Below are 24,130 nucleotides of genomic sequence, written 5' to 3'. Positions count from 1 at the left end.
TATATATATATGTATATATATATGTATATGTGTGGATGTGTATGTGGGTATATGGCCATGTAGATATACGGGGGGGGGGGCTCTGCGGGGGTCTGGCGTAGGGTGTTCCATCTCAACCGCCCGGTCCTCCATGGGGCAGTGTGCCCGGGCCTCTTCTGTCCTGGCCGGGGCGGTCCTATGTCGGTGGTCGGGCCTGGGGTTACCTGGGGCGGGCCGGGTTCTGCTTCCTGGGGGTGTGTGGGGGGCGGGAGGCGGTGCCTCCGGCCGTGGACGGGCTCCCTTCCGGCCGGCAGGGGCGCCCCTGTGCCCACGGGTGTGTGGCCTTCGATGCCCTTCTGCCCTAGTAGGGTATGGTCTCCCGCTGGTCTCGGGGGTGCGGCTCTCCTCCGGCCTGCTGGCGCCCTGTTGCCGGTTGGGATTGCTCCTCCATGGCCTCTTGCTGGTCTCTTCGGGGAGTTGCTTCGGGGGCGGGTCTTGGGGAGTCGGCCCTGGCTTTGCCCACACCCACGGGGCCGGAGGATCTCTGGCGGTGGGGGCTTGACCTGGCTGCGCGGGGCGGGGTTTGCTGGGTGGTAGAAGGCAGTCTCTCTCCTTTTGTCATTCTCAGTGACAATTACACATTCACACACTCGCATTCACATACACAACACACCTCCATATGGGCACTCACAGCACATGGGTGCTTCTCTATACAATCTACTCTCTTATCCCTGATGTTTATATAGTATTGGTATGCTATTATTACAGTAATAATGATGTCAAGCAATGAGATTTTAATTACTGTAACTGTATGGTTGCAATTGTGTTTACTATCATGGGTCATGTCCTCATTGTTACTATTGCTATTGGTAAGTTGGACTGTTTCATTCCACTGATATCATCTCCAGTGTGACCCTTAGCCATCATTGACATTTAACTGTTCTGTTTGTCACTGTTGTTGTTTTGGGAATTCTTGTTGCTGCTGTTTTTGTCTCTCCCTCTACTGCCCCCCCCCCCCCCCCCGACCCCACCTTTCTCTTCTCTCTTCTTCTTTTCTGTTCTTCTTCTTGCTCCGGTCCGGTCGTCCCAAATGGCATAACAAAGACGTCAAATAACGGCAAATAAAATTTCATGGTACAGGGAAGTTGTAGCCAACACCTTTCCTGACACAGAGCAAATCTGTCTAGCATGTAAGGGCATTTAGATCAACAATACTATCTGCCCCAATGGCTGGACGGGACAAAAAAAAAGGAAAAAAAAAAAAAAAAAAAAAAAAAAAAGAAATCATAAAAGCTGTGATTTTACCTTTGCTTTTACTGATCAGCTCTGTTTTTATCCCCAAAAGACATGTGCTTTTAGAACTAGATCGAGCCATTTTTTATTTCCTTTGGGGCTCCAAGTGGGAGAGAGTGAGAAGAGATACTCTCAAAAAGGCAAAAGAAAAAGGTGGAAAAGCAATACCAGATCTGAAACTGTTTTTAGGCGCAAGATATATAGCATTGCACCTGGAAAATGCAGTGGGCTCATCCAGTACTCCCAAGACCAAAGCCTTGGTACGATACTGGATGGGCTCCTACTTAAGAAAACTAAAAATGATTCCAACAGATCTAACGATACCTGTGGCTTTTAACTTACCACCGGCATATATATTTATAAGGACTTTTTTAAAACATTTTAATTTAGAAAGACAAACATTAGACATTTTAAAAAATCATCGCTCTGTCATTTCTGTTGTGCAGGAGCGGGACCCAGTGAGTCCAGTGCGCGGGCTTGCTTTCGGCGAGCCCACATCGGTTTGGCGCAATGTGAACCATCCTGCTCTCCCAAACAGACTTCGGGACCTGTCATGGATGGTGGCCCACGAGATCCTCCCAGTCAGGTCTGTTATGCACTCCCGAGGAATGTCAGCGAACCCAACTTGCCCCCGACCGGGTTGTGGCGCACCAGAGTCGGTGAGGCACCTCCTCTGGGAGTGCAGTGCTGCCGTAGACCTGTGGGCGACAGCCGGCGACCTAAATTTCCCGGACTTGCCAGCAAGGGAGGTCCTAAATGAACAGCTTGTGCTGTACGGGGTGAGCCACCAGAAGTCAACCGACAAAGACTTCGGAAAGCAGTGGCTCGCCCTCGCCGCCATCAAAGACGCCATCTGGACCTCCCGCAACTTGCTGGTAAGGAGGCACAGACAGATCCCCCCCGTGGCTGTGATCCGAATGGCTGCAGCAACCCTCACAGCTGCAAGCGGCGGGCCAAGGACACAGCCACAAAGAAGAATCGTCTGTGCCCACCCGGAGGTGGCACCCGGAGCTTCACTGAAAAGGTCTCGGCAGCGGCAGCCTGACGCTCCGAGAGAAGAAGGAGGAGAAAGAGAAGAAGGATAAGGATCTGAGGGTACCCTGACAGTGTCCTGGAGATTAGCTGTCTGGGAGAGTGGGATGTAGAGACTATTGATAAGGACTCACTGCGCTCCTGTAGAGCAGAAGACATTGAAGCTTCTTTTTTATGATATTTTAAAATGTTTTGTACAAATTTTACACATTTTACTGCCCACAGCACTAGTTTTTAACAAAAAAAAAGTTAATTGAACACTTTTATATTAAATGTGGTGTGTATTTTACCTTTTTTTTTCAAAGGGCAGTTTTCAAAAAATAATGAAATGTGGTGAAATTTTGTATTAGTGTCAATAAACAGTTTTCAAAAAAAAAAAAAAATCTGTTCTTATCAGTTTAATATCTGATACGTCCCCCAACAGGGGACTAAATATTAAATTGCTTTTTGGAACAGGGAGCTGCGATTGGGGCTTGCGCCATCCGCTCCACGCATCGACCTGGTATTGCAGCGCTTCCAGCAACGGTGCACTTCTCCTTCTTGTGTAAACAGCAACAGCAGACTCTGGCAGGGTGCATCTTGTGGATGATGCTGAAAGAAATGCACTGAACGTGCTCACGTTTGGTGCCCCCTGAGCAGTAATTCTGCAGAGGAAATGGCTCGTGGTAGCGGGGCACTGTGTCTGCGCACTCCGTGGACCCCATTTCCCTCGCAGCAGCCGGTCTCCAGAGGGTGTCAGCCACTTTTTGTCAGCCTTGCCTCCTGCAGTCTCCCACCGGCTCCTGATGCTCAGGTTTCGTGCGCGCTTCCCGGGGCCCTGTGAGTGTCGCATTGATCAACTGCTGGATGGAATCTGACACGATGATCTTGTCTGGTGGAGGCCTTCCAAGTTTCCTCCACAAACCAGTGGCATAAGGGGCTTTTCCGTCTTCCGTTTGGCTTCTCAGGGTCGGGTTTGGTGGCCCTTTGTGTGTTGGCTGTGACAAAAAAAGGAAAAAAAAAAACAAAAACACGTGGGATAGCCACAGGCGGTCAGAGCCTGTAAATTGTGCGTCTGCCACCCTCGGTGAGTGAGTGACCCGGTATTTTCTGCTCTCTTGTTTGCGCTTCTGACAGCTTCTGGCTCGGGTTCCAGTGGGCGAAGGGACTCAAAGTGCAGGAGCTGGCCTGTGCGGGTAGGTTTACCATGAACCACAATGTTGTGGCTTCCATCTTGGGTGTCGCTGCTTGCCTTCCTTGGACATAAAGATCCGAAGCGGTTGCCTCTGCGGCTGGGAAGGCCGCTGAGAGCGACAACAGCAATTTGAGCCGCTTCCGCTTGAGTTGGACGGTTGTTTCTGACGGCCACCTGGTCCACTGTGGCCAGTGGTTCCGGTGTGCCGGTAAAGTGGAGGCGCTTGGCCGACGCCCCTTTCTCTGCCTGGTTGCCGTTTTTCATTGAGGTTTCCTGACTGAGAGCAGATCGGCCTCTCGGCTGGTTGGTTGGTTGTCTCCCGCGGACGGGCAGACCTTTCCAGCAAGCGTACAAGGTAGTGCTGGCCTGGTCGTTTCTTGCTCGAGTCCGGCTGCACTCGCAAGCCAAGGAGCTCGGCACGGCGCTGCACCTGCCTCTTGTTTTAAACACGGGATCAGGGGAGAGCGCGAACGCAGTCCCCCACTATCACAAATTATGCAGTCGAGATTCCCACATTTGGGGAATTCGCAGAGGTCAGCTCAGCCCATGTGCAATGGCTGAGCCTCGCCCTGGGTGAACCACCTTCTTGATCATGGTATCTCCCCTGCCAGGTAAGTATGAATTGGACCGGTCTCGCCCGGAGGAGTCTCTCGCACATGCCACATGCTAAGTGGTGGTCTCATCAGGTCGCCCGCAACAAGCCCAGCCACTGGACCTGTGTCCAAATTCAGAGAACGTACTCTGGTTGTCTCAAGGAGTCGGTCTGTGTGGCTCTCGTGTGACTTCATTCTGAGCAAAGGCAGCGGCAGCAAGTGGCTTAGTGCAGTTGCTGCAGACGTTCAATGGGGAGACTGGAGTACTGACTCCACGTGCCTAGTCACACCATGTAACATGAGAGGCCAATATGTTTAACCCTGACACGTGTAGACATGCGAGGTCGTCATGAGTCAGTGGGTTGTCAGGTTCAAACTCCTGTGACACTTGTAAAAAAACACTCAAATGCAGGAATACAGAAGAGACAGACAACAATATTCAAAGTTACTCGCAGCGAGGACAGTGAAACCACATACCCAGTGGCATGCCGCTCCACTGTGAATATGCAGTTCACGCCCCTCTCGTTTTATTCTCTTTCAGGGGTCCCCTACGGCATGGTCGTGCAACACTGGGGGGAGGCAGTTGTGCAAGCTGTGTCTGTTTGTCTATGTGTGTGTGTGTGTGTGAGAGTAATTACTTTCATTGTTTTACGAGTTCTTTTCTTGACACATTCTTGCAGGATTAACGTGAACATCTGCAGGGTCGCTGTTGGCGCTTCCAGGCACCTCCAGGACCTGGGGCTCGCTGGGGGTCTCTGATCAGGGTCACGGGCACATTTCTTCTTCAGCACATTCAAACACTTTCTATTGTCTAAGCGAATGGATATAAGGGTGATAACTGACGCTATGTTTGTTCCGTCTACATTTTATTCCAACATGCGTGCAACCGGTCCTTTAGCTTGTCATGCCGGAAGTGCCCTCCTCCCCTACGAGCGCCCATCGGCATCGCTTCTCGGCCTTCTGGCTAAGACTGCGGTCACCTCCTTTGGGTGGAGAATTGTATGCTTCAGGTGCATAGAATTCTGCCAACATTCGGGAGGAAATTTCCTACACTTTTCAGTGTATTTTAACTTTTCTTATTCCCGCAGCAGTGCAAGGTAAGTTTTATTGGTGCCTCCACCATGTCGGCCAGCTATGCCGGTATGCGGAGGCACCACAGTGTGCGTTTCACATATAAGGAAATGGAGGGTGAGTCACTGGGACTGTCCAGATTGGATTTTTCCAGAAAAATCATCCAAAAAATCCTTCAATTTAAACCTGATGACCTCAACTGCATTTTGGCACTGCCTTACAACAAAGGCTATGATGTAAGTTTCCAGTCTGCTGCAACTTTGAGAGAATTTTGGACGCGTTATGAAGATGTGAAATCCCAGTTGCCTGTGTTCAACGTTGAAAAACTGACTGACAATGCGGCTAAAACCGTTATTGTTAGAATGTTTAATGAGACAGTGACCGCAGATGACATTTGCTTTTGGCTGGGAAGATATTGCACGGTTAAAGGCCAGGCTATGAAGGTGAGGGATGAAGACGGCATCTGGAACTGCGCCTGGAGGGTCCCCATCCAGCAATGGCAGGACCCTCAGGGCTTCCAGGGTCTGAAACATCTCCCATCAATGATAGTTCTGGGAGAAAACCGAGGCTACATACACTACCAGGGTCAGCCCAAGCTCTGCCGCAAGTGTGGAGAGCACGGGCACCTGGCAGAGGCATGTCAGCAGACTGTGTGTCGGAAATGTAGAGAAATTGGACATACTTTTGAACAATGTACCAATGGCAGGAAGTGCAACCTCTGTGGAGACTCAAACCATCTCTTCAGAGACTGCCCGAAATCCTTTGCCAACAAGCTAAAGGCTGGAAAAGAAAAGAGAAATGGAGAGGAAAATGCTGGGGCCAATATGGCTGTTGAGACCCAAAAAAATTCAAATCTCCCGCCAAAACCTGTGATTGGAGGAGAAACAGGTGAGGCGGGACAGAGGGAGGGGCTTACAGAGGCCCCAGAATCCATGACTCAGAGTGGTCTGCTGGCAAGCGAAGGGTGCACTCACCTGGAAGTCAGCCTACCATCACCTGAATCTGAAGAAGAACCCATCCCACCAAGCGGCCAACAAGCAAAAAGACTAGCTTCAGAGCTGTCGGATTCCTCTGTTTTATCAGAGAAGCGGGGAAGGCCTGAGGCTCTCTCTGACAGTTCTTCACTGGAGGAGCCTCGAGTCTTCCCCTCGGGCTCCCCGAATGAATTGTCCTTTTTAAATATTGTTTTGCAGTCAACCCCTCGTGAGAAGCGAACTTTTAATGGCAGACTCCAGGAACGACCGACACCCAGACGTCGGCCTGGAAGGGAGGCTCTTCCCCTCCAACCCTCACCCACTGGAGTGAAGGAGGAGCCTCACTCACAAGAAATCTCATAGTCACAGTATAAATTTTAGAGCAATTATTTAACTTTTAGGCCCTTTTAAGTTTGTTTTTTAATTTTAAAATCATACTTATGACTCTCACCTTCTCCACCATCAATGTGAGAAGTGTGAAGTCGAAAGTTAGAGCTCAAAGTGTTTTATCCTTCCTTCAAACTTTTAAGTCAGATGTGTTTTTATTACAAGAATGTGGTTTGCCCTTTTTAACAAACTACAAGCAGTGGGAAGAAATGTGGCCACAAACATCCTTATGGAGTGGGTCAAATGAAAATAAAAATGATGGCGTGGCCATTTTAATAAAAAACCCACATGTCACGGTAAAGGGGAGCACTGTGGTGAGGGAAGGGCGAGCACTATTAACACATTTGACTTTTATGGGACAGGATTTTAACCTCTTAAATATTTATGGTTCTAACGACAAAAATGAAAGGTATGATTTTTTAGAAAACTTGCAGTCCCACATGCTAGGCCGGGTACCTTTTATAGTGGGTGGGGATTTTAATTGTATTTTAAGTAGGAAAGACAGAAAGGGGGTGGGGGAAGATTTTAAAGTAGATAAAACATCAGTTTTATTACAGGACATGAGTAGGGATTTTAACTTACATGACTGTTATAAAGCCATGCATCCCAGAGAGGAGGGCTTCACCTGGTTCAGTGGTGACAGCACCAGAGCCTCTCGCATAGATCATATATGGCTTTGGCGCTTTGGCGCCGCTCTGGTGGCAGCCTGCTACAGCAGCTCTCGCTCTTCGTTGAGTTCTTTCTTCTTTATTCTGTCTTTTTCATTCTTTTTCTAGGTTATTCTTAAAGGAACGGCTTCGTAAATGCTCAGTTCAACTGTCCACCATAGTGATAGTGTTGAGCTGGCATTTCTCATAATTTTTCGACGATGTTTTCGACCGCACGCCGAAACTCTATTGTTTACAGTAGGGACCAGCTGTTGGCGCTCCGCAACACAGCGGCGCTGCCCCCCGGGGAACCCCTCGAGGTTCCCCGGGAGGTAAAGAGGAGAAGACGGGGAAGCCGTGCCGGAGCCCAATGCCGCGACAAGAGGAGGAGATACAGACCAGTTCTCCCGTCCATCATCATGGGGAACGTAAGATCTCTCCCCAATAAGATGGACGAACTAGCGGCGCTGACCCGGCATCAGAGGCAGTTCCGGGAGTGTAGCGTCATGTTGTTTACGGAAACGTGGCTGGATACACGGACCCCAGACACGATCGCTACACTACACGGATTCACACTACTGCGGGCGGACAGGACAAAGGAGAGCGGTAAGAGGAAAGGAGGCGGGCTGGCAGTGTTTGTGAATGATAGATGGTGTAACTCTGGGCACATCACTATTAAAGAGCAACTCTGCTGCAAAGACATTGAACTGTTAGCCGTTAGCATGAGACCGTACTATCTGCCGCGGGAATTCTCGCACGTTATCGCGATAGCGGCGTACATTCCCCCCTCTGCTAACGCCGACGCGGCCTGTGACGTCATCCACTCTGCCGTGGGCCGGCTACAGACACAACATCCGCAGGCTCTCCTTCTTCTCTCAGGTGATTTCAACCACGCTTCTCCATCCTCCACCCTGCCCACCTTCACCCAGTATGTCACCTGCTGCACTAGAGACAATAAAACACTGGACTTGTGTTATGCCAACACCAAGGAGGCATACAATTCAACAGCACTTCCTCCCCTGGGAAGATCAGACCACAACCTGGTACATCTCCAGCCTGTGTACAAACCTCTGGTACGCAGGCTGCCAGCTGTGTCCCGCACAGTGAAGAGATGGTCTGATGAAGCCGACGAGGCTCTGAAGGACTGTTTCAACACAACAGTGTGGGAGGAACTCTGCCATCCTCATGGGGACGATATAGACAGTCTCACTGACTGCATCACAGGCTACATAAACTTCTGTGTGGAAAACACTGTACCCACCAGGACTGTACGGTGTTTCTCCAACAACAAACCGTGGATTAATCCGGACATAAAGGCTCTCCTAAAGGAGAAGAAGAGGGTCTTTAAGTCAGGAAATAGGGAAGAGCTGAAGGCTGTGCAGAAGGAGCTGAGGAGGAAAATCAGGGAGGGGAAGGACTGCTACAGGAAAAAGATGGAGGAACAGCTGCAGCAGAACAACGTCAGAGGAGTCTGGAGAGGCCTGAAAACCATCTCTGGCCACAAGGGGCCCGACTCCCAGGCTGCTGGGGACCAGGTAAAGGCTAACGATCTGAATCTATTTTTCAACAGGTTTGATCAACCATCTGCCCATCCCCCGGCCCAGCACCTCCTGCCGAAACTTCTGCCGAAACTCCCCCCATCGACACCTCGAGTGGACAGCCCTACCCCCACCTCCCCCTCCTGCACACAGCCATCCCCCACCACTTCTCACCTAATCAGCTCAACCTCCTCACTAACCTCCCCCCGCACACAGCCCCACTGCTCCAACCTGACCCTCACAACATCCCAGGTGAGAAACCAGCTCCGGAAAACCAAGGCGAGGAAGGCGGCGGGACCAGACGGCATCAGCTCCAGGCTCCTGAAGTCCTGCGCGGACGAGCTGTGCGGGATTGTTGAGCACATCTTCAACCTGAGCCTGAAGCTGGGGAGGGTGCCACAGCTGTGGAAGACATCCTGCGTGGTTCCTGTCCCCAAGACGCCGCACCCCAAGGACCTCAGCAGCTACAGGCCGGTGGCACTTACATCACACCTGATGAAGACCTTGGAGCGGCTGATCCTTGACCATCTCCGCCCCCTGGTGGGTCCTTCGATGGACCCGCTCCAGTTCGCCTATCAACCTGGCACTGGGGTGGACGACGCTGTCATCTTCCTCCAGCACAGAGCGCTCTCTCACCTGGAGAAACCTGGGAGCACGGTGAGAATCATGTTCTTTGATTTTTCCAGTGCGTTCAACACCATCCAGCCAGCACTTCTGAGGGACAAGCTGGAGAACACAGGGGTGGACCTGCACCTCACATCGTGGATACTGGATTACCTCACCAACCGTCCACAGTATGTGAGGACACGGGACTGTGTGTCCGACACAGTTGTCTGCAGTACGGGGGCTCCGCAGGGAACGGTCCTGGCTCCGTTCCTTTTCACCCTCTACACAGCAGACTTCTCCTACAACACACCAACCTGCCACCTGCAGAAGTTCTCTGACGACTCTGCAATTGTTGGCCTCATCACAGATGGGGACGACTTGGAGTACAGAGGACTGACACAGGACTTTGTGGACTGGTGCCAGCGGAACTGCCTCCAGATCAACACGGGGAAAACCAGAGAGCTGGTGGTGGATTTCCGCAGGCGCATCCACTCTCCTCCAACACCAGTGAACATTCAGGGAATGGACATTGAGATGGTGACATCTTACAAGTACCTGGGTGTTCATCTCAACAATAGACTGGACTGGACTCATCACACAGAAGCACTTTACAGGAAGGGCATGAGCAGACTCTATCTGCTCAGGAGACTGAGGTCTTTTGGAGTGCAAGGGGCACTCCTCAAGACGTTCTATGACTCTGTTGTGGCTTCAGCCATTTTCCAGGGAGTGGTCTGCTGGGGCAGCAGCATTTCGGCTGCGGATAGGAAGAGACTGGATAAGATCATCAGGAAGGCCAGCTCTGCACTGGGTTGCCCCCTTGACCCAGTGGAGGTGGTGGGAGAGAGGAGGATGTTGGCTAAGCTATCATCCATGTTGGAGAACAACTCCCACCCCCTGCAGGACACCTTGACAGCACTTGAAAGCTCCTTCAGCGATAGACTGCTTCACCCCAAGTGTGTGAAGGAGCGATATCGCAGGTCTTTTCTTCCTGCAGCTGTCAGGCTGTACAACCAGCACTGCTCCCAATAGACTTCTACACTGCTATGTACATCTGTGTAATACTTTGCTTTTTACATTCAGTATAGTTACTCCAGACCCCATTCACTGTGCAATATCTGATCAACCTCCATGTGCAATATTAAGGCTCTAAATGCAATATATTAAGTTCTATGTGAAGTATTTCTATAATGCCTCATATTAACTCACTAGCAAGATCTCAGTGTATAGACTGGTCATATATATCATCTCGTCTCATATTATCTACATACTGTATTGTATATAACTCTGGGAAAAACTGTTGATTTTTGTTAATACTTGAGTCGTTATATTGTTTATTTTTCTATATTGTGTATTTTGTACTGCTTAACTGATTCTGTACTCTTGCTGCTGTGCAATACAAATTTCCCCACTGAGGGACGAATAAAGGCATATCTTAATCTTAATCTTAATCTTAATCTTAATCTTAATCTTATTCACACGGGACTGGGCCCCTACTGATGCTAGATTGACCCCTGTTTTCTTCTCTGACCACCTGGTTCTCACCTGCACTCTTTCGCTCCCGTCTGGTGCAGCGGTGGGAAGAGGTCTGTGGAAACTGAACTGCTCCCTGCTGGAAGATCAAGATTTGGTCAACCAGTACAGGGAGCGGTTCAGGGACTGGCAGACCCTTCAAGACTTGCATGAGTCACGAGCACAGTGGTGGGAAATGGTGAAGGCAAGGACCCGGACCTTTTTTAAAAAAGCAGGGAGAAAAAAATGTAATAAAGAAAAGAGATGCATGCTGGGACTGCAAAAACGTTTACAACGTTATTTTTACTTAACACAAAAAGGGCTGAATTTTAATGAAGAAATCAAACAGGTAAAAAATGAAATGGCTGCCTTAGCGGAAATTAAAAGTAAAGGGGTGCTTCTAAGGAGTAAGGAAAAAGAAATTGAAGAAGGAGAAAAATGTACCCGGTACTTCTTTAAAAAGATTATGAGCAAAGCAGGAGGTATTTTTAAATTAAAAAACAAAGACGGGTACATGGTGGAGACAAAAGATGAGATAAATGAAACGGTAGAATTCTTCTACCAAGAACTATATGAAATCAAAAATACAAACCCAGAGGTCATCTCAAGAGCACTAGATTTTATGGAAAAAACAGTGCATGAAAACATAGTTTTAACACAGGATTTTAGTCACGAAGAGTTAAATAAATGTATCAGGGCTTTTAAGAAAGGGAAGTCCCCCGGGGAGGATGGACTTCCCTTGGAATTTTATTTAACTTTTTGGGACATTTTAGCACCAGACTTACTCACTGTTTTTAATGAATTTGACCAAAGTAGCCGACTACCTGACAGTTTTAGAGTAGGGATAGTGACACTCCTTTACAAAACTAAAGACAAGACCGACTTGAAAAACTGGAGACCGATCACCCTTTTAAACTGTGACTGTAAACTTTTTAGCAAACTTTTAGCCACACGTATGACCATGGTTTTAGACGACTTGATCAACCCGGATCAAACCTGTGCCATCCCTGGGAGGAAGATCACAGACAGCCTCATGCTGATCCGTGACACCATCTGTCTTGCGAGAGACAGAAATATTCGGCTAGTAGTACTAAATTTAGACTTTGAGAAAGCCTTTGATCGGGTCTCGCACCAGTACCTTTTTAGGGTACTGCAAAAAGTGGGTTTTCCAAAAAGGTTCGTAGCGTGGGTGGGACTGCTGTACCAGGATATTACCAGCAAATTTGTGATTAACGGGAATCTGACAAAAGCAGTTAAAATCAACTGTGGCGTCCGTCAGGGATGTCCGTTATCTGCCCTCCTGTATATTTTATGTATAGAACCCCTGGCACAGATTTTGAGAAGGGACAAATGGATCAACGGGGTGACTATTCCAGGGGGACTGACGACAAAATGCATTTTATACATGGACGATTTTAACATTTTATGCACAAATATTACATCAGTTAACAGAACACTGGACCTGACTGACTGGTTTGGAGGGGCCTCTGGGTCCAAACTCAATAGGGATAAGACCCAAGCCCAATTTTACGGACCCTGGACGGCAACAGAGAAAATAGGACTTCCCCTGACTGTGACACAGACTGACCAAAAAATACTGGGAATTAAATTTGGCAAGGAAGGGGGAGGGGAAACCAACTGGGGAGACGTGGTAGGGAAAGTGAGACAAAGACTGGGCTTTTGGGGACTAAGACAACTGACTTTAGAGGGAAAGGTTTTAATCATAAAAGCTGTGATTTTACCTTTGCTTTTACTGATCAGCTCTGTTTTTATCCCCAAAAGACATGTGCTTTTAGAACTAGATCGAGCCATTTTTTACTTCCTTTGGGGCTCCAAGTGGGAGAGACTGAGAAGAGATACTCTCAAAAAGGCAAAAGAAAAAGGTGGAAAAGCAATACCAGATCTGAAACTGTTTTTAGGCGCAAGATACATAGCATTGCACCTGGAAAATGCAGTGGGCTCATCCAGTACTCCCAAGAACAAAGCCTTGGTACGATACGGGATGGGCTCCTACTTAAGAAAACTAAAACTGATTCCAACAGATCTAACGATACCTGTGGCTTTTAACTTACCACCGGCATATATATTTATAAGGACTTTTTAAAAACATTTTAATTTGGAAAGACAAACAGTTGACATTTTAAAAAATCATCGCTCTGTCATTTCTGTTGTGCAGGAGCGGGACCCAGTGAGTCCAGTGCGCGGGCTTGCATTCGGCGAGCCCACATCGGTTTGGCGCAACGTGAACCATCCTGCTCTCCCAAACAGACTTCGGGACCTGTCATGGATGGTGGCCCACGAGATCCTCCCAGTCAGGTCTGTTATGCACTCCCGAGGAATGTCAGCGAACCCAACTTGCCCCCGACCGGGTTGTGGCGCACCAGAGTCGGTGAGGCACCTCCTCTGGGAGTGCAGTGCTGCCGTAGACCTGTGGGCGACAGCCGGCGACCTAAATTTCCCGGACTTGCCAGCAAGGGAGGTCCTAAATGAACAGCTTGTGCTGTACGGGGTGAGCTACCAGAAGTCAACCGACAAAGACTTCGGAAAGCAGTGGCTCGCCCTCGCCGCCATCAAAGACGCCATCTGGACCTCCCGCAACTTGCTGGTAAGGAGGCACAGACAGATCCCCCCCGTGGCTGTGATCCGAATGGCTGCAGCAACCCTCACAGCTGCAAGCGGCGGGCCAAGGACACAGCCACAAAGAAGAATCGTCTGTGCCCACCCGGAGGTGGCACCCGGAGCTTCACGGAAAAGGTCTCGGCAGCGGCAGCCTGACTCTCCGAGAGAAGAAGGAGGAGAAAGAGAAGAAGGATAAGGATCTGAGGGTACCCTGACAGTGTCCTGGAGATTAGCTGTCTGGGAGAGTGGGATGTAGAGACTATTGATAAGGACTCACTGCGCTCCTGTAGAGCAGAAGACATTGAAGCTTCTTTTTTATGATATTTTAAAATGTTTTGTACAAATTTTACACATTTTACTGCCCGTAGCACTAGTTTTTAACAAAAACAAAAGTTAATTGAACACTTTTATATTATATGTGGTGTGTATTTTACCTTTTTTTTTAAAGGGCAGTTTTCAAAAAATAATGAAATGTGGTGAAATTTTGTATTAGTGTCAATAAACAGTTTCAAAAAAAAAAAATAAATCTGTTCTTATCAGTTTAATATCTGATACGTCCCCCAACAGGGGACTAAATATTAAATTGCTTTTTGGAACAGGGAGCTGCGATTGGGGCTTGCGCCATCCGCTCCACGCATCGACCTGGTATTGCAGCGCTTCCAGGAACGGTGCACTTCTCCTTCTTGTGTAAACAGCAACAGCAGACTCTGGCAGGGTGCATCTTGTGGATGATGCTGAAAGAAATGCACTGAACGTGCTCACGTTTGGTGCCCCCTGAGCAGTAATTCTGCAGAGGAAATGGCTCGTGGTAGCGGGGCACTGTGTCTGCGCACTCCGTGGACCCCATTTCCCTCGCAGCAGCCGGTTTCCAGAGGGTGTCAGCCACTTTTTGTCAGCCTTGCCTCCTGCAGTCTCCCACCGGCTCCTGATGCTCAGGTTTCGTGCGCGCTTCCCGGGGCCCTGTGAGTGTCGCATTGATCAACTGCTGGATGGAATCTGACACGATGATCTTGTCTGGTGGAGGCCTTCCAAGTTTCCTCCACAAACCAGTGGCATAAGGGGCTTTTCCGTCTTCCATTTGGCTTCTCAGGGTCGGGTTTGGTGGCCCTTTGTGTGTTGGCTATGACAAAAAAAGGAAAAAAAAAAAAAAAAAACCACGTGGGATAGCCACAGGCGGTCAGAGCCTGTAAATTGTGCGTCTGCCACCCTCGGTGAGTGAGTGACCCGGTATTTTCTGCTCTCTTGTTTGCGCTTCTGACAGCTTCTGGCTCGGGTTCCAGTGGGCGAAGGGACTCAAAGTGCAGGAGCTGGCCTGTGCGGGTAGGTTTACCATGAACCACAATGTTGTGGCTTCCATCTTGGGTGTCGCTGCTTGCCTTCCTTGGACATAAAGATCCGAAGCGGTTGCCTCTGCGGCTGGGAAGGCCGCTGAGAGCGACAACAGCAATTTGAGCCGCTTCCGCTTGAGTTGGACGGTTGTTTCTGACGGCCACCTGGTCCACTGTGGCCAGTGGTTCCGGTGTGCCGGTAAAGTGGAGGCGCTTGGCCGACGCCCCTTTCTCTGCCTGGTTGCCGTTTTTCATTGAGGTTTCCTGACTGAGAGCAGATCAGCCTCTCGGCTGGTTGGTTGGTTGTCTCCCGCGGACGGGCAGACCTTTCCAGCAAGCGTTGGTAGTGCTGGCCTGGTCGTTTCTTGCTCGAGTCCGGCTGCACTCGCAAGCCAAGGAGCTCGGCACGGCGCTGCACCTGCCTCTTGTTTTAAACACGGGATCAGGGGAGAGCGCGAACGCAGTCCCCCACTATCACAAATTATGCAGTCGAGATTCCCACATTTGGGGAATTCGCAGAGGTCAGCTCAGCCCATGTGCAATGGCTGAGCCTCGCCCTGGGTGAACCACCTTCTTGATCATGGTATCTCCCCTGCCAGGTAAGTATGAATTGGACCGGTCTCGCCCGGAGGAGTCTCTCGCACATGCCACATGCTAAGTGGTGGTCTCATCAGGTCGCCCGCAACAAGCCCAGCCACTGGACCTGTGTCCAAATTCAGAGAACGTACTCTGGTTGTCTCAAGGAGTCGGTCTGTGTGGCTCTCGTGTGACTTCATTCTGAGCAAAGGCAGCGGCAGCAAGTGGCTTAGTGCAGTTGCTGCAGACGTTCAATGGGGAGACTGGAGTACTGACTCCACGTGCCTAGTCACACCATGTAACATGAGAGGCCAATATGTTTAACCCTGACACGTGTAGACATGCGAGGTCGTCATGAGTCAGTGGGTTGTCAGGTTCAAACTCCTGTGACACTTGTAAAAAAAACACTCAAATGCAGGAATACAGAAGAGACAGACAAAAATATTCAAAGTTACTCGCAGCGAGGACAGTGAAACCACATACCCAGTGGCATGCCGCTCCACTGTGAATATGCAGTTCACGCCCCTCTCGTTTTATTCTCTTTCAGGGGTCCCCTACGGCATGGTCGTGCAACACTGGGGGGAGGCAGTTGTGCAAGCTGTGTCTGTTTGTCTATGTGTGTGTGTGTGTGTGAGAGTAATTACTTTCATTGTTTTACGAGTTCTTTTCTTGACACATTCTTGCAGGATTAACGTGAACATCTGCAGGGTCGCTGTTGGCGCTTCCAGGCACCTCCAGGACCTGGGGCTCGCTGGGGGTCTCTGATCAGGGTCACGGGCACATTTCTTCTTCAGCACATTCAAACACTTTCTATTGTCTAAGCGAATGGATATAAGGGTGATAACTGACGCTATGTTTGTTCCGTCTACATTTTATTCGAACATGCGTGCAACCGGTCCTTTAGCTTGTCATGCCGGAAGTGCCCTCCTCCCCTACGAGCGCCCATCGGCATCGCTTCTCGGCCTTTTGGCTAAGACTGCGGTCACCTCCTTTGGGTGGAGAATTGTATGCTTCAGGTGCATAGAATTCTGCCAACATTCGGGAGGAAATTTCCTACGCTTTTCAGGGTATTTTAACTTTTCTTATTCCCGCAGCAGTGCAAGGTAAGTTTTATTTTTTGTATTTATTGCTTTTTTAAGTATTTATTTGTTTTAAAACTCTCATTGAGCAGGAAAATTTCAGTTGGTGGTGCCTCCACCATGTCGGCCAGCTATGCCGGTATGCGGAGGCACCACAGTGTGCGTTTCACATATAAGGAAATGGAGGGTGAGTCACTGGGACTGTCCAGATTGGATTTTTCCAGAAAAATCATCCAAAAAATCCTTCAATTTAAACCTGATGACCTCAACTGCATTTTGGCACTGCCTTACAACAAAGGCTATGATGTAAGTTTCCAGTCTGCTGCAACTTTGAGAGAATTTTGGACGCGTTATGAAGATGTGAAATCCCAGTTGCCTGTGTTCAACGTTGAAAAACTGACTGACAATGCGGCTAAAACCGTTATTGTTAGAATGTTTAATGAGACAGTGACCGCAGATTACATTTGCTTTTGGCTGGGAAGATATTGCACGGTTAAAGGCCAGGCTATGAAGGTGAGGGATGAAGATGTGTTAGGGTTAAACCCAAAACATTATCACCAACTGTGAAAGAAGACACAAAGACGTAAGAAGACACAAAGACGTGAGATATAGGCTTGCAAGGAGAGTGATCAGAGACTGTTCAGTAACATTCATCCAACCTACTCTGAAAAACAGTCCCTGCTCTCCTTCTTTTATTAAAGTTTAGGTGTGCCCTATTACATAGGTCTCAATCGTCTAAGGGAGGGGGAACAGTTCACACGGTTGAGACTGGTTTCAACATCAAGCAAGCATATTTTGAGAAAGCAAAGCAGAGACAGATAGTTCAAGGACATCAAGAGAAAGCAGTGTCTAAAGGAATGTCAAGAGAAAGCAGTGTCTAAAGGAATGTGATGCTCTATGCAAGCGTGTGTTCTATGTGCATGTAATAGTAACTTGGATAATATGAAGAATAATATGTGCATGTAACAGTAACTTGGATAATATGAAGAATAATATGAAGAATGTGATTACATGATATTAACTTGGATAATATGAAGCAAGCTTATTAAATGTGAGTACATGATATATACAGTTTTATTCCAACATTTCCCCCCTGTTTATCCAATTTACTCATTGTAGAACATCATTTATTGATCACTTCACGAGGATTTTCGATCATAAAGTCAAAAACATATGAGAAAAAGTTACACCTAGAGGAGAAATGTTACTCATAGTCACCTGGATCTGGAAAAAGATCAGTAATGTTAAAAGATGTTTCATCGTCATGGTCAACACTATCTTTATTAATGTTAACACCATCTTCGTCGTCGTCATGTTGTGGAATAAGAGTGTAAAGCTTTTGAACATGTAACTGAATGGGTGAAATAGCAGAGGATATTACCTGGGTGCAAATCCTGCGAAAAATGGGGATACAAATACATCCACACACTGCCAGAATGCTGACAAAAACTGTCACTGCCAATGCAATTGTCATTAAAAGAGGCTTCCACTTACTGAAGAAGTCAGCGAACCCAGACCACATAGAGGTATCAACACCTGAATGCTCTTTCACCTTCTTATTCAGGGACCGAAGTCCATCCAAGGCCCTGGTGAGGCTGCCATCTGCTGCTGTATTGTTCGGAATGAACGTGCAACACTTCTCACCAAAAAGGGCGCAGACATGTCCTTTCTCCGCCAGTAACATGTCAAGAGCAATGCGGTTCTGGAAAGCCATCAAGGACGTAGCTGACAATTGCTCATGAATTGCTTGAAAACCATCTTGAGTATAATTTCCTAGCTTCTGCACATTGTAGTGGATGTAGTTGATCCTATCTACATTTTTATTTATTGTTATCCAAGGTACAATAGATTCCCACCCAGCTGCTATTTGATTAACCAGTTTATAATCATCAGGAACACCTCGTGGAATACCTATAGCATCAATATAAGTTGGATCATTATCACCCCATCCCAAGCCTCTTTTAGTCCTAGTCCATAAATGTGGGAGTATGGTGTCAAATGTATGTAGTAACTCAACCGCTGTGATCTGGAATACGTATGTGTACAGGCAGAATTAAGGTAACAGTAGCACAATATCCTGTAGTATTGAAAGGTAATTTGTCATATATGGCGTTACCACCACACCACCACCATATGTCGCTTCGTGATAAGGGAGAAAAATGTACGTCGACGGTCTCAGTTTCCACACATAAGGAAGCATTCAATGAACCCAATGTGTTGCCAGTCCCAGTCCTGTGAATACATGTGAAATTTCCCATTGCAACTTTATTTGAAAACAGTGGTTTCTTCTTCTCTGGACCTGTAAGGGGGAAAACCTTATCGAAAATAGCACAGTTTCCCGTGGGGTTGGTCTTCGTCATGACCTGTAAAAGGCAACTTTTATTCAAAACAGAAGGAACTATCTGCAGCAGCGGTCTTGGTCCCATGCAAACCAAACAGTCCTGGTTGGTGGTGTTTGCTGCTTGCTCTGCCATGAGTAACCAGTTGTTGTTTTGGCCAGAAATACCAGTAAATACTTGGAACCAATCATCAGTGGTTTGAAGTACAGCTACTTTAACACCTGCTCTAATTGATGCTCTGGTTAATTCTGGTCTTTGTAGTTTTGCTGAGTAAGTCTGGCATAACTGAATTGGGTAACACGTATCATAGCCTGTCCTCCATTGGCATAACAAGAATTCCCAACGGGTGCATCCCAACCACACACATGAAGTATCTTTGGTTGGAATTGGGCTTAGGAGCTGTCCTGATGTCAAATCTACAGTCAAAACTAAAGTTTTACCTTGGTTTTTCTCAACAAGTGACATTAGTGGCCTCTGATGTTTAGCGTAACTAGTTTCAGTATATGACGACCAGTCGTAACCTTGAGGATCTGCCACTAGTGTTTCCCAACCCCCTTTTCTATCATTAATCATGTACCAAGGACTCCCATCTGGCTTAGCATATGTTCCCCTGTGACGTAAGTGCTTAACTGTTAGAGTGATGACGGTAGTTTTATTTTGTGGAATACATACTCTGAGCAGACTAAAATGTTGGTGTTGGCCACAAGCAGGATCCGTGATGTTTTGTTTTATGTTTAGGTCAGAAAAACGTCGCCTGTCCGGTTGTTGCATCTGGTCATGAAGGAGTAAGCCTGTGCCTGTAATGATCATTCCAATACCCACTGTAACCAATAATGCTATGCCTATTTTAACGTAGGCCATGTTGACGGGTATTCCCCGGCTCCCTCTAAAGTCCTACAAGGCTGTGGACAATCTTCACCGGGTTTGAGACGACTACACACTAAAAGTGCAGCCCCCTTTGTAGTCGGACTTTACCTTGCAGGACGGTAGGAACCCAAAGAAACCCTCCCAACAAGCCCTTTTTATTTATTTATTTATTTAACAAGCCCTTTTTATTTATTTATTTATTTATTTAATCTCTTTTTTTTTTTTATTACAGTAAGTACCACAATGCTATGGTAATGACGCACATAAGAACTCCTACACTGAAAATCACGATAGAAGCAGTTAATTTAGTCATATTTCAGAATCTTTTTACAATGAGTTAAATGAATCCACGTATTACGTTCTGCTATTTTTAATGCAGTTGGTGTGGTCAATAATACTTGATAAGGGCCTTCCCACTTTGGTGAGTACCAATGTTTCTTCTTGATGCTTTTAATCAGTACCCAATCTCCTGGTTCTACCAGTTGGTCCTCCTGTGGAGAAACGGATGATGTTTGCTCAACATTATTTTGTTTGTCTAATTTGTTGATATTTTGCAACATTTTTCTCATATAATCTGCTAGGTTGCTATCTTCATTCGTTTCCCATTCATTTTTAAAGTATGGTAATCGGTATGGTCGCCCAAACATAATTTCATAAGGTGTTAACCCGTTGGTACTAGTTATGTTAATGTGTAGTTTGACCAAGTCTAGGCACTGAGTCCATTGTCTGCCTGTTTCTTCCATGCATTTCTTTAATCTATTTTTTATTGTTCCATTCATTCTTTCTACTAGTCCTGCACTCTGTGGGTGATAACCACAATGTCGTTTTAAATCAATATGAAATGCTCTGCCTATGTTATCTATAATCTGGTTTACAAAATGTGAGCCATTATCGCTATATATTTTTTCTGGAATACCATATCTTGGTATAATGTCTTTACACAATGCTTTTGCTACTGTAAGTGCATCTGGATGTTTTGTTGGAAATAGTTCTATCCATTTAGAAAATGAGTCTATTATAACCAAACAGAATTTTTTACCTTCGCTTTGATTTAATTCGATAAAATCCATGTGTATATGTTGAAATGGATAGCTTGGTTTAGGAAACTGACCTCTTTGTGGACGTAAATTACCTTGTGCGTTATATTTAGCACACACTAAACATGCTCTACAAAAATTTTTTGAATAGGAATGAAACCCATATGTAGTGTAGACAGCTGATATTAGGCTCACCATGCCTCCTGTTGAGACATGCGATTTCCCATGACTCAACAATGCAGCCCATTTGTACAAATTTTTCGGTAGAATGGGTTTGTTTGCTGGTCAGAAATATATACCATCATCTAGGTGTGCTCCCCTCCTAAGCCACATATCAAGTTCTTGTTTGGAAGATTGTTGTTGCATGTCACGTAAAATGGCCCTGTCTAGAGTAGAAGGGGAATCCTCAGAAGTAAGGAGAACACGAACAGCGCCAGCAGCAGCTTGCTTAGCAATTTTGTCAGCAAAGGCATTGCCTTTTGACACAGCATCAGTACCAGAGGTATGCGCTGCGCATTTGCAAATGGCTAACTTAGCGGGCAGTTTGATAGCTTGCAGTAGATCAATCAGTAAACGCGCGTGAGTAACAGGTTTACCAACGGAAGTTACCATACCTCTATTGTTCCAATATTGAGCAAATGTGTGTGTAGTTGCAAACGCATATTGACTATCTGTATAGATGGTAACATTTTGACCCGTCATCAGTTTACAGGCTTCAGTAAGCGCAATAATTTCAGCTGCTTGTGCAGAGTAATGTTGGGATAAAGCACCAGCTTTTAAAATTTGATCATATGTAACTACAGCATAACCAGTTCTTGTTTTTCCCTGATCATCCTTTCGTGATGAACCGTCTACAAACAGAGTATGGCCTTCAGGTAAGGGTGTATCCTGTAAGTCTGGCCTACTCTTAGCAGCTTGTTCAGCCAAGGCTTGACAGTCATGAGGACTGCCATCCTCACTAGTAGGTATAAGCGTTGCTGGATTCAAGGCTGTACACCGTTCTATTGTCAAGTGTGGTTGAGACAACAGAATGGACATGCACGACAAATGTCTTGCAGGTGACAAGAAGGTCATTTTGGTTTGTAATAGCAAAGCGGAGACAGCATGAGGAACCTTTAACACCAAAGGATGAAAAAGGACCACATCCGCACTTGATGTAACAGCCAAAGATGCAGCAATCACCGCTCTAACGCAGTGGGGCATTGCGCGAGCGACAGCATCTAATTTAGTTGAATAGTATGCCACAGGACGTAACTTACTACCATGCATTTGAGTTAGGACGGATGTCATAAAATGTCCTTTACAATCGACCATCTGGTAAAAGGTTTTATTATAGTCAGGTAGAGCTAGCGTAGAGGTGCTAACCAATGCTTGTTTGAGATCACAAAAGGCCTTTTGTGCCTCAGGAGTCCATTTAAGATTATCTGTCATTTTTATATCTTCAGTATACATTAAGGCCTGCAATGGAGCTGATATTTCAGAATAATTAGGTACCCACATCCTGCAATAATTTGTAAGTCCTAGAAAGGACATCATTTGTTTTTTTGTTTGGGGTTTGGGTGCTCGCAGGATAGCTGTTTTCCTATCTTCTAGAATAGTTCTTCCACCTGCACTTAATTGGTGACCTAAGTATTTAACCTTTTCTTTACAGAATTGCAATTTAGCCTTGCTAACTTTGTGACCTTCTTCTGCTAAATGTTTTAAGGTTGCCAAAGTGTCAACCTCACAATCTTCTTTCGTTTTTGATGCAATAAGTATGTCATCTACATACGTGAGTATCTGACTATTCCTTGGTGGATTAAGAGTTGACAAACTTGCATTCATCACTTGAGAGTATATCGTAGGACTTTCACAGTAACCTTGAGGTAGTCTGGTGTAAGTATATTTTTTGCCTTGAAACGTGAACGCGAACCAAAATTGGCTATCTTTATGGACCGGTATAGAAAAGAACGCATTGCTTACATCAATAACCGTGAAGTATTTTGCTTCCGGCGTCAAGGAGTTTAATAGAGTGTGTGGAACAGCTACACATGGTGCTCTTTGTATGACGGCATTGTTGACTGCTATTAAATCCTGTACCATCCTCCATCCCGTGGATGGGGGTGCCTTTTTGACAGGAAATATGGGCGTGTTTACAGGTGAATCGGCACACTCTATTATCACTCCTGCTGCTTTCAAATCATTTATGACAGGTATTATACCTTCTTGTGCATCTGGTTTTAATGGATATTGTTTAATGCGAGGTCTATGTTCTGTTTTAGGCCTAATAACCACTGGTTGAGCTCCTTTAACTAGTCCTACGTCTGTGGGTCCCTGAGACCACAATTTGGGTGGAACCTGATTGAGGAGTGCTTCTTCAGCTTCAGTGAAATAAATGGGTCATTGTTGTTGTTCTACCATATGTGCCCTGCCTTTCACATTCACTGTCCAGTGTAATTTTTTCTTGAACAACCCCGCTATCTCACTGTAGTAGGTGTTCCCACTGACTTGTTCCCATCCATGTGTTTGTACTCCCCTAGTCACTATTTTCCCCATATCTCTCCACTGAAATGCTTTATTTTTGCACAGTGACACATGTGGAACAAAGTGTTGTTTGAAAAGTCCTTTTAAGTGCTGTGGTAAGTTAACGCTAGCTACAGCGTTTCCTGCTTGGTCATAGTATAGTGAATCTATTACTATTCTGGCGGGTGTCTCTTTCTCTAGTTTCTCCTGATATTTTACGTCCGGTTTCTCAGTAAACCACATGGTGACATGTAAGTTATCAGGTGACATAGCATCTTGAACAGTATGCACTGCAAGTTTTGCCATGTTGACCAGGGATGAACCTACACAAGTAGGTGGTGTGTTGTTGACGTCTAGGGAGTAGTAGTAATGTGGTACTCCCACTCCTTCAACAACATACACTGATTCTGGTCTTTTTCGGATGATGGTCAAGCCCTCAGGAGTAGGAGCTATGGTAAGTCCTAGCTGTATGAGAGCATCTCTCCCCAATAAGTTTACGGGACAATCAGGTAAGTACAGGATCTGCATTTTACATGATTTCCCATCAGGGTCTCTGAGCCAGAGTGGTTCAGTGTAACATACATGAGATACTGACCCTTGGGCTGCCCTTACGACTGCTACCTTTTGACTCATTTTCATACCTGGTACTGGTATGTTGATAGTTGTTCTACATGCACCAGTATCACATAGGAAGTTAACTGGAGTTCCATTTATCATTATGGTCACTTCCGGTTTTACTTTTTCTGAGAAGAGTATATCCTGTAGGTTTAAAATCTCGTCTGGCTCTAGCACAGTGTCGACGTCATCTGAGGCAAACGGTGGCGGTTCCTCAAGGTGAGCGCACTGTTCCTTATCTAGTCATGCTGACATTGACTCATTTGGGGAGGTACTGTGAGTACGAGTACATTCCCGTGAGAAATGTCCAAGTTTCCCGCATGTCCAACAAACATTCGGTCTCCCAAAATATGGTAATCTCCCAC

At 46.7% G+C, this 24,130-nt stretch overlaps 2 non-coding genes and 2 pseudogenes across 2 annotated transcripts; 2 read left to right on the top strand and 2 right to left on the bottom strand.

The window, feature by feature from the left end:
• The first annotated feature begins 2,662 nt into the window (after window positions 1–2,662).
• LOC131126970 (U2 spliceosomal RNA) lies at window positions 2,663–2,840 on the top strand (annotated as a pseudogene).
• Window positions 2,841–3,933: 1,093 nt separating this feature from the next.
• Window positions 3,934–4,097, bottom strand: LOC131126792 (U1 spliceosomal RNA). The gene has a single exon (XR_009129310.1). It is a non-coding gene; the product is annotated as a U1 spliceosomal RNA (small nuclear RNA).
• Window positions 4,098–13,922: 9,825 nt separating this feature from the next.
• On the top strand, window positions 13,923–14,101 carry LOC131126956 (U2 spliceosomal RNA; annotated as a pseudogene).
• A 1,092-nt stretch (window positions 14,102–15,193) lies between these two features.
• On the bottom strand, window positions 15,194–15,357 carry LOC131126791 (U1 spliceosomal RNA). Its single transcript, XR_009129309.1, has one exon. It is a non-coding gene; the product is annotated as a U1 spliceosomal RNA (small nuclear RNA).
• Between the last annotated feature and the right edge of the window lie 8,773 nt (window positions 15,358–24,130).

This window comes from Doryrhamphus excisus, chromosome 3 (assembly GCF_030265055.1).
Source record: "Doryrhamphus excisus isolate RoL2022-K1 chromosome 3, RoL_Dexc_1.0, whole genome shotgun sequence".
NCBI classification, from domain to species: domain Eukaryota; kingdom Metazoa; phylum Chordata; class Actinopteri; order Syngnathiformes; family Syngnathidae; genus Doryrhamphus; species Doryrhamphus excisus.
This window is presented reverse-complemented; position numbering and strand designations above follow the sequence as displayed.